Raw genomic sequence first — 9643 nt, 5'->3', positions numbered from 1 at the left:
TTTTTTTTGTTATGGCGTTTTATTTGAACACCTAGTTAACGTGAGTGGGTTTTTTTTGACAATATTACCGCTTAGTGTAATTTAACATCAATGCCATATATCACCACCAAAATTGTTCTCACTGTTCTCACACTTCTCACTTTTCTCTCTAAATCCTGACCCTATATATATATTTAGGATTAGGTTCAAGAGTGAACACTAGTATAGCTTGCGAACTAATCATGACCATACACGTATGTAGATCAATGGCCAGGATTTGATGTTGAAATACACTAGTGTATTTTACGATTTGATGATGAGATCCTAGCCATACACGTATGTAGATAGATCAATGGCCAGAATTTGTTTACTCAGTTCGCAAATTCACTAGTGTTCACTCTAGAACCCCACCCCTTATATATATATATATATATATATATATATATATATATATATATATATATATATATATATATATATATAGGGTAGGGCTATATAGAAAACCCTAAAAATTTTAAAAAACCCTAGAAAACCCAACCTCCCGACATTTTTTTTTTGAAAAAAATAACACATGTAATATACATGTTTTTAAGAGTTTTAGGCAAAAAAAAAGCGCCGAATGAATGTTTTTTAAAAAAATAAACAAGTTTCAGTATTTTTTGTCTAACACATGTTAGTCACGAAAGTTGCTGAAATTTGTTTATTTTTTTTTAAAATAATCCTTCGGTGCTTTTTTGTTTTTTTTGGCCCAAAACTCTTAAAAACATGTATATTACATGTGTTATTTTTTTCAAAAAAAAAATGTCGGGAGGTTGGGTTTTCTAGGGTTTTTTAAAATTTTTAGGGTTTTTTATCTAGCATTAGCCTATCTATTATCTATATTAAAACAAAACACTTTGGTGCCACTTGGCATTATTTTAATCCTATTATTGCCACCTGTCAACTTAATATTCCTCACAATTCTTATTTGAGCGGCAATATACATCGATTGGAGAAGCTTCTCACATACGCTTCTTTTATAGTCTCTCTCTCTCTCATTCTCTCATACTGGGATTAGGGTTTTTTTGTTTCCATTGTTCCTCTTCATCACATAATCCCTCATTCGCATTCTGTTTGGAGAAAACCTAGCCGCAGACCATGGATTCTCATCTTCATCTTTAAGGTATTCGATTTAGGGTTCCGATTGGGATTATGACGGTGACTCGGTTTATACTTAATATTATGACGGTGATCTCTCGATCTAAATCGACTGATATGGTAAATCAAATTTGTTTTTTGTAGATTTATATCTTAAATTTGTTTTTTGTAGATGTTTTTTTCAACAACCATCAGGTTTGTGTTTTTGAATCTGAGTATCCATGAGTTTTGGAACAATAATTACGATTTTTGAGGTCTAGGGTTTCAATATCCATAAGTTTTGTTGAATGTAATTAGAATACTACAGAATTATCCATGAGTTATGGTTACTGATTTGTAATTTACTATTTTGTTCTTGATTTTTATCATCTGAATCTGATTTGTATTTGAATATCTTGCTGGAAAATTGATTATTTGCCGGATGAAATATTGAATCCGTATTCGTGATGTTTTTACTTTTGTATTCATGTTTAAGCTTTCATTTATGTGCAGTAAACTGAAAGAAAGGGGAACTCGCCAAATTTGAAGCCATCGACTGTGGAAAACCACTCGATGAAGCAACATAGGTAATGTTTTTACTTTTGTATTCATGTTTAAGCTTTCATTCAGTTTTTGCTTTTCAATTTGCTTTTAGATTTTTTTTATTTCAGGTAATTTTTATTTTGGTTTTTGCTTTCGATTTGTTTATTATTTTGCAATGTGTAGAGACTTATTTGTTACTGGAAAATGGGTAGTTTTGGAGCGTTTTGGGCTTTTGTCAAACGTGTCAAGGCCGGTTAAGCCAGTCAGCACGTTAATTGAGGAGTTGCTTGTGCTGAAAATATACAAAATGGAGATTGCTGAAGGTATAAAAGATAACCCGATATATTTAGTTATTTTTTACCTTTATATTAATTTTATAGATAACGTGTGACACGGGTCGGATCAAGCGGGCCGAAACAAATCAACCCAAAGAATTTGGTATTCATGGAAAAGAGGTTTTTGTTATCATTAAAAATCAGTTATTTCGTTTCGAAACCACTACGGGTGCACTAAATTGTGAGTTTTTGGCTTAATAAACATTCTTTAGGTATTGTTTTGGGGCATAATTGATAAAGTTTATCTAGGGGAACATATTAAAAGAGTAACACTTTGGTCTGCTTAACTTTTTGTTGGGTTTTGATGTAACAAGTGGATGCACATGAGTAAACCTATTATCATGTGCTGCTTATATTTATTTGATGCAAATCATATTCTTATGCAAAACACTCACTTTATGGAAATGAATTGGTAGTTTGGCGAGCATCTTTGACTTCAGTTTTTTATAAAAAGTAATCATTTGGAGTTTTTGGTAAAAGTTTTTTCTTTGCAAATGAATCCTTAGTTTTTTATCTTCTTTGATGCAAAAACTATGCTAGAAAGACTGAGCAACAGAAGATTAGCATTTGTTGGTGATTCAATTGGAAGAAACCAATGGGAATCCCCTTTGTGTTTGTTATCAACTGCTGTAACAAACAAATCTTCAATATATGAAGTTAACAGGAGACTAATAACTAAACATACTGGTTTCTTGGTGTTTAAATTCGCTGAGTTTAATTGCACGATCGAGTATTACCGGGCCCCATACCTGGTCCTGCAGAGTCGACCGCCAGCTGGCTCACCAAAACAAGTGAGGACCACTTTGAAACTCGATAAAATGGATTGGGGCTCTGTGAAATGGAAAGGCGCGGATCTTATCGTGTTCAATAGCGGGCTTAGAAGTTATTTCACATGTGACTTTGCCCCATGCCAGTTCTTCTGTAGGAACCGTAACATATGATCTTAGGAACTTAATTTGAATAATTTATGAAATTATTTCATTTAACGGAAATATATGGTTTGTTGTAGGGAAGATTTGAAATTATTTCGTTATCTGGATCTTTCACACCATGCTACAGAACGGACAATCGAAGGTAAGATATGTTTTAGCGGCAAAACGTTTTACAATCGTATTCTTCTCTTCTCAGTTTCTTACTCTTGTGACACCAAATCAAATCAATCTTTGATTTAGTTAGATAGTAAGTCAGTTCTAAATCGTACATTAAAATCACATAATGCTATTTTAGGGAAACCAAATTCAAGTACTACAGAATATGTCAATGGAGAAGCAATCAGTGAACCAACGGAAAACGTAATCTCTGAACAACAACGGTCGGCAAAGATTCGTGATTTTTGTTTCGGTCTTCCATATGGTAAGTTTCTCTTTCTGTTGGTTCATTTTATAATTTTATAATATCGCGTGATGCTGTAATCAATATGATTTTTGTTTCGGTCTTCCATATGGTAAGACTTGATGGTTCTTTTAAGATCAAGCCGCTACAATTGTTTCTTCAAAGATCCAGCCACTATAATCAATCTTGTATGTATTTTCCTTTTGTTGATTCATATTCTGATTGTTAATTTGATATATCTTAGATCGTTCTTTCCGATTTCAAACCACAAATCGCTTCTTCACCTCTATACTCGCCAGTGTTGATTCTTCGTTTTGGATTCTCATGTCGTCGGTTTGATATCAAATTACTGATCTTTTCTATCTTTTTAGGTATGATTTTCGTCAATTATGTTTAGGCAGTGTTGCCGACCTTGGGCTCAGGTTGCTTCGGTGGTGGGTTACAAAATTCATCCCGTTTTGGATATAAGAGATTAACGACATTGTGTAAGCAAGATATCTGAATCGTTAATATAATCAGGTGGACAATTCTCTTGATTTCCCTTTTAATACCGGAATATAACATCTTTTATTGTAGCTTTAAAGAAGTATATTTTGATGAATTAATCAAGATTACCAAGAGCATTTTGAATCTTTTATGAGTTTGTATATCTGTGATTATATAAAGAATGTTTGGAGTCATTTGAATAATGCAAAATGATAAAAAAAAAAAAAAACTAAATGTGGTGGTGTTCTACACTAAAATTAGTGGTGGGAATAAGCCTTGATAGTGATCTTATGGAATAGTAAGTTATCGGGTCACTTTTCGCTTTGAATTTAATGCTTTTTATTGGGATTTTTAAGATAAGATAAATCTGAACATTGTTGTTTTAGGATCCATACCATGGACTGGGTCGCACTATGGGGCTTCTTTCAAAATAATCATTGTTTATTTTATAACAAATTGCTTTGAAGGCAAACTAACCACAATGACTTCTTATGAAGGCGCTTCATATTTGGAGGTCTACACTCTACAACGAAGAATTTATTAAGTTTGATGTATCTTTGAAGCAAGGTGATTGTCTACACTCTACAACATTTATTAAGTAATAAGTTTCTATTTGTAAGAATTTTTATCGGCTTTTGGTAAAGTATAATATATATTTTTGTACAGCAAGCTTCCACTCTCTATCGTATTACTTGAGGATAGTGATGGGCCATGGGACATAATGAAAGAATTTGACGATAATATCCCTGATCGCAACTGAGATATCATAACTTCTAATGTTATTTTTTAGTATCTATAGTGTGCTACTAAGATATTGTAACTTCTGATGTTATTCTATTTGTTGTCTTAGTTTGTCAATTTCACAGAAATCATGTCAAATAATGTAGCTGCAATACTACAAAAAGAGACCAAATTTGCTCTTTTAGCATTTATGGAAATCCCTTCTAATATAAAGCAACAATTGACAACCAGGTACACATTTGACAGTCAGAATATTTACCGTTTTGGCTCAAGTCCATTCTGACCCGTTACTCATTGGCCCATTTTACTGCACGTAAAAAAAATTCTAATTCATACAGTTCTTTCAAAGTACTTTGCATTAACACGGTTCTTGGTTAAATTCGAGGTGTGATGATTTTTTTTCTTTTTTTTTTGGATCTTATTCAGCAATGCCCAATTTTGGTTACTAATATCAAAGACATGGCCTTTGGTTGTTGACATCAGGTACTGTTCTTTTGTCGTATTTTACTTCAAACAAACCTCAAATTTTGCCGCGTGTGGTAGTTAAGTTTGTTGGTTTTTTGGTATCTTGCAGACATGTTACGTGTGCGGAGAAACACTTAATCGGAATTCAATCCAAACTATAATATAGCTTTACTAAGCATTGATTGGTTCTCTTTCAGTTAAACAAATTCATTTTTATTTGTGTTAATTCTTCTTATATAAACCTTGGTTGTGCAACTAATGCTTTAGGGGACCATTATGTGACAATAGAACAAATAACACCTGTTGTAGTTTCTTCTAAACCACTTTTCCCGCTTGATGTTTGTATATACCGTTTCCATTTCATGTCTTTTTTAGTAATTTTGTCCATATGTATTTTAGTAATTTTGTTTGTGAAACTTTTTTTTTCTTTTCTGATTTTCCCATTAAAGGAGTTGTAACCCACCATAAGCAAACAAAAACCAATATGTAAACGATACCAAACATGTAGAGTTCAATTATCTTCTTTCGACTACAGAAATATTCTTCTTTTGACTTTATAATAGATTCGATTAAAGCAAGTCATTTACATATAATATTAATGACCGTAAAAATAGTGTGTTTTATTTTACCTTTCAGATACGTTGGGACGTGTGTGTAAGAGCCGAACGGTATTTGTATTGTTTGTTTAATTAGATCGTAAAAATAGTGCGTTGGTTTTCTAACTTCGTTTGACATTACGTACCCGTTGGTAGAGGGATGGATTTCGTTACTTGAACGTTTATTTCTTTCAAAGAATTATTTCAACAATTTTAAGTTATGTATTTGTGTGTTAGTCCACCCGCGAAATTCGCGGGATCTTAAACTAGTATATATATATATAGGGGATGGTTCAAATGAAAACCACTTTTATTGTGAAAACTCGAAAACTAACCAAAAAAAGCCTAAAAAACACACAAAAATTTTTTTTTTCAATTTTTTTTTATAAAAATCGCTAGTTTTTATATATAAAAAAACTTTTTTTCAAAAAAAAAAAAAAAAAATTTGTGTAGTGCACATGTGTAATAATACACATGTGTAGTACACATACATATGTGCAGTATTACACATGTGCACTAGACAAAATTTTTTTTTTTTTGAAATTTTTTTTTATATTAAAAAACCTGCGAAATTTTGATTGCAAAAAAAAAAAAATTTTTTGTATGTTTTTTTGGTTTTTTTTAATTAGTTTTCGAGTTTTCACAATAACTAGTGGTTTTCATTTGAACCTTCCCCTATATATATATATATATACATATATATATAGGGGGGCGCTAGAATGAGAACCACCTCGAGTTGTAAGAACCGCGAGAACTACTTGATCCAGGGCGATGTGGACCAATTTTTTTTTCAAAAACGTAGATGCATGTATTATAAACACATTCGTAAAAAAAAAGAAATTTAAAAAAAAATGTCGTGCGTGTAGTTTTTTACACCACAAGTTTGTGGTTTACGAGTTCCGTAAATTTACGGAACTCGTAAACCACAAACTTGTGGTGTAAAAACTACACGCACGACATTTTTTTTTTAATTTTTTTTACGAATGTGTTTATAATACACGCATCTACGTTTTTAAAAAAAAAATTTGGTCCACCTCGCCCCGTACGGTGTGGTTCTCGCGGTTCTTACAACTCGAGGTGGTTCTCATTCTAGCGGTCCCCTATATATATATATATATATATATATATATATAATGTATTCATTACTCAACCCTTCCATTTTACCACCTCATGCACGACATGCTTTATATATTAGAATGTAGACAAAAAATCGAATACAAATAACTTTAACGTACAAAACGTACGAACTGAAGGTTTTGCTGAAAAATGCGGTGACATTTTCATAATTATTAGTAATCATCAAAATTACTCTACAAATGATCCTGTAGAGTAATTTTGATCTTGTATAGTAATTTTGTAAAATGTTCTTGTAGAGTAATTTTGATCTTGTACGGTAGTTATCAAAATTACTCTACAAGTGTATCAAAATTACAATGCATCAAAATTACTCTGCAAGTTTATCAAACAACATACAATTCAAAATTACTCTACAAAATCATTTGTAGAATAATTATGATACTCTACAAAATTACCTTACAAAATCAAAATTACCAAAGAAGATCATTTGTAGAGTAATTATGATATTCTAAAAGATCAGAATTACCCTACAAGAATATTTTACAAAATTACTCTACAATATCAAAATTACTCTATAGAATCATTTGTAGAGTAATTTTGATAATTACTCTACGAATAAATAATTACGAAAATGCCACCGCGTTTTTTGGATTTTTCATGCCTTTTGTACGTTTTGTACCATAAGACTCTTTGTACGTGAACTTAATTCTTAGAATGTAATGGAAGTTGTCACTATGGTTTTTTTTATATTCAACTCTAGAAGATGATACAAACCAAAGCTCTCATCGCAAATAGGTTTGTAGTGGTCAGGATTCATAAGGAAAACAGGGATCGAGATAGCGGAACCGGTTCAACTCGTGGTCCTAGTCACTCAAATACCAAAGTTGTCTAGAACCCGACCCATCTTCATCCATTACTGAAAATGGGCCAAGTTAAAATCACATAACATACGCTACGTTTGGACTTAGGGTATCCAAATGGAGTTTGTTAGTCTCATTCACATGCTACTTTGGAACACTATTTATATATATATATATAAATAGAGCCCAACAAAAAGCTGGGGAAAATGTCAAACACCAAACACCATATTAATCGGAACATAATGGTCAACAGGCCTATCCATTTGGTCAATTAAATCAGGTTCAACAGTGGGCTTCAAAGTGGGCCCAACAGCAGGCTTCAAAGAATCAAAGTGGACTTCAAGGTTCAAACCAATCGACAATCGTGATGGTTAACGAAAACGATATGACTAGAACTTTCTTCAAACTTGTTTATATTGTTTTGTATGACTAGAACTCTCTTCAAACTTGTTTATATTATTGTGTAAAACTGTATTTTCGATATATGTTTTCAATTTAGTTAAGCTAAGAAAATGTCACTATATTAAGCATCAATTTAATTATTCATTTTTTTTATATCTTGTTATAAACTAGTTTATTTCCCCCACGCTTCGCGGCGGGATCTTGATCGGTATCGATTTGGTTTATTTCATACTGACACAATACATGTATTTGGTATAGCAATCAACATCTGCTCTACATCGACCGAAAACTATAAAACGAACAGGATGCTATTACCCATGTTGTTGGGTCTGGCTCAATATTGTACAATACAGTTAATAGTGATACTATTAGTTTATTGAAACTGAAAGCAAAAATATAAATACCGGTACCAAATATCGATGTTGTTCGTTCAGTTTTACGTTCAGTACAGTAGCGACACAGTGTCTACTTTCAGTAAGATTTACTAAAAACCATAAATATGAATACCAACACTTATGTTGTTTAGTCGTTTTCTTTTTGGTATGGTGGCAACACGATATCCATCTTCAATAGATTTATATCGGAATATTGGAAAAAATACATAGATGTGTATTTACATTATTTTTAAAAAATTAACGTACACAAATTATTTAAAAAATTATATTAAATGAAGAGTACCTAAAACAAATACTTTAAAAAAGTTATTTATTATTCTTGATCTCTTCACTTTAATATATAAATATTATTAATAAAAAAATCAAATGAAGACTAAATAAAATATTACTAAAAAACAAATCTTTAAAAAATTTCATTTACTATTCATGCTAACTTTGTTTTCATATGTGTAATTGTATATCATTACACTTTAGACAGATGTAGGTCACTGCTAGAAAAGTGCATAATTTCCTACGAAAATTTCCTACACAATTACTTTTGTCACAGATTCAAACACATTTGTGACAAATTTTCTACAATTTTTTTTCCCAAAATTCTGTGTCAAATTTTTGACACAACAATGACAGAAAATAAAAAGACCCTAACTAATTGACAGTTGCGTCACAGATCTGTCAGAAATAATCTACAAAAGGTTAATTATTAAATATTTCCTACAAATTTATGACAAAATATTTATTCTTTAGACTATTGTAGGTGGATGACTTGACGGAGCAGGTTGAGGGTGTGAACGTCAACGAGACGATCGCTTGAGGTTCGAGGGTCCGACTACTCCACTTGAATTATAACCACCACCCATATCTTCGAATTAGTTTGGTATTTGTAGTGATTTGTGAAGTGAGAAATGCAAATGTGTGATCTCTCCTAAGTCCTAAACCTTTGAAATTCATACCACATGAACTTGCGTATTCAAACTCAAAATGTCAAACCATAGTCACAGGAAACGCAAAAATGCCCTTGTATTTCGTACCAGATTCGCCGTACCGAATCGGGGTACAGAGTCGTCCCAATCGCCTCCGGTACGCGTACCAGATCGCTAATTTGGACCGTTCCCGATTGTGTACCATAGTAGCGTTCCAAACAGTGAATACACGTTTTTAATTAATAGGAAACACGTTTCCATTTGTAGTGTACCGGTGTTCCGGCGTTCCAAAAGTCAGATTCCGGTACAGCCCAGGACCTGAACAGTTTTTCCCTCCATTAATTTTTTCCCGCTTTTTATAGGTAACTGAACAGTTTCCCCCCCCCCCCCCCCCCC

General features: G+C 32.4%; 1 long non-coding RNA gene across 1 annotated transcript; it reads left to right on the top strand.

Annotated features, from left to right (window-relative positions):
• Window positions 1-1010: 1010 nt before the first annotated feature.
• LOC110883125 lies at window positions 1011-1961 on the top strand. Its single transcript, XR_002560371.2, has 3 exons — window positions 1011-1141; window positions 1609-1682; window positions 1851-1961. It is a non-coding gene; the product is annotated as an uncharacterized LOC110883125 (long non-coding RNA).
• The last annotated feature ends 7682 nt before the right edge of the window (window positions 1962-9643 follow it).

This window comes from Helianthus annuus, chromosome 2 (genome assembly GCF_002127325.2).
Source record: "Helianthus annuus cultivar XRQ/B chromosome 2, HanXRQr2.0-SUNRISE, whole genome shotgun sequence".
Lineage (NCBI taxonomy): Eukaryota > Viridiplantae > Streptophyta > Magnoliopsida > Asterales > Asteraceae > Helianthus > Helianthus annuus.
This window is presented reverse-complemented; position numbering and strand designations above follow the sequence as displayed.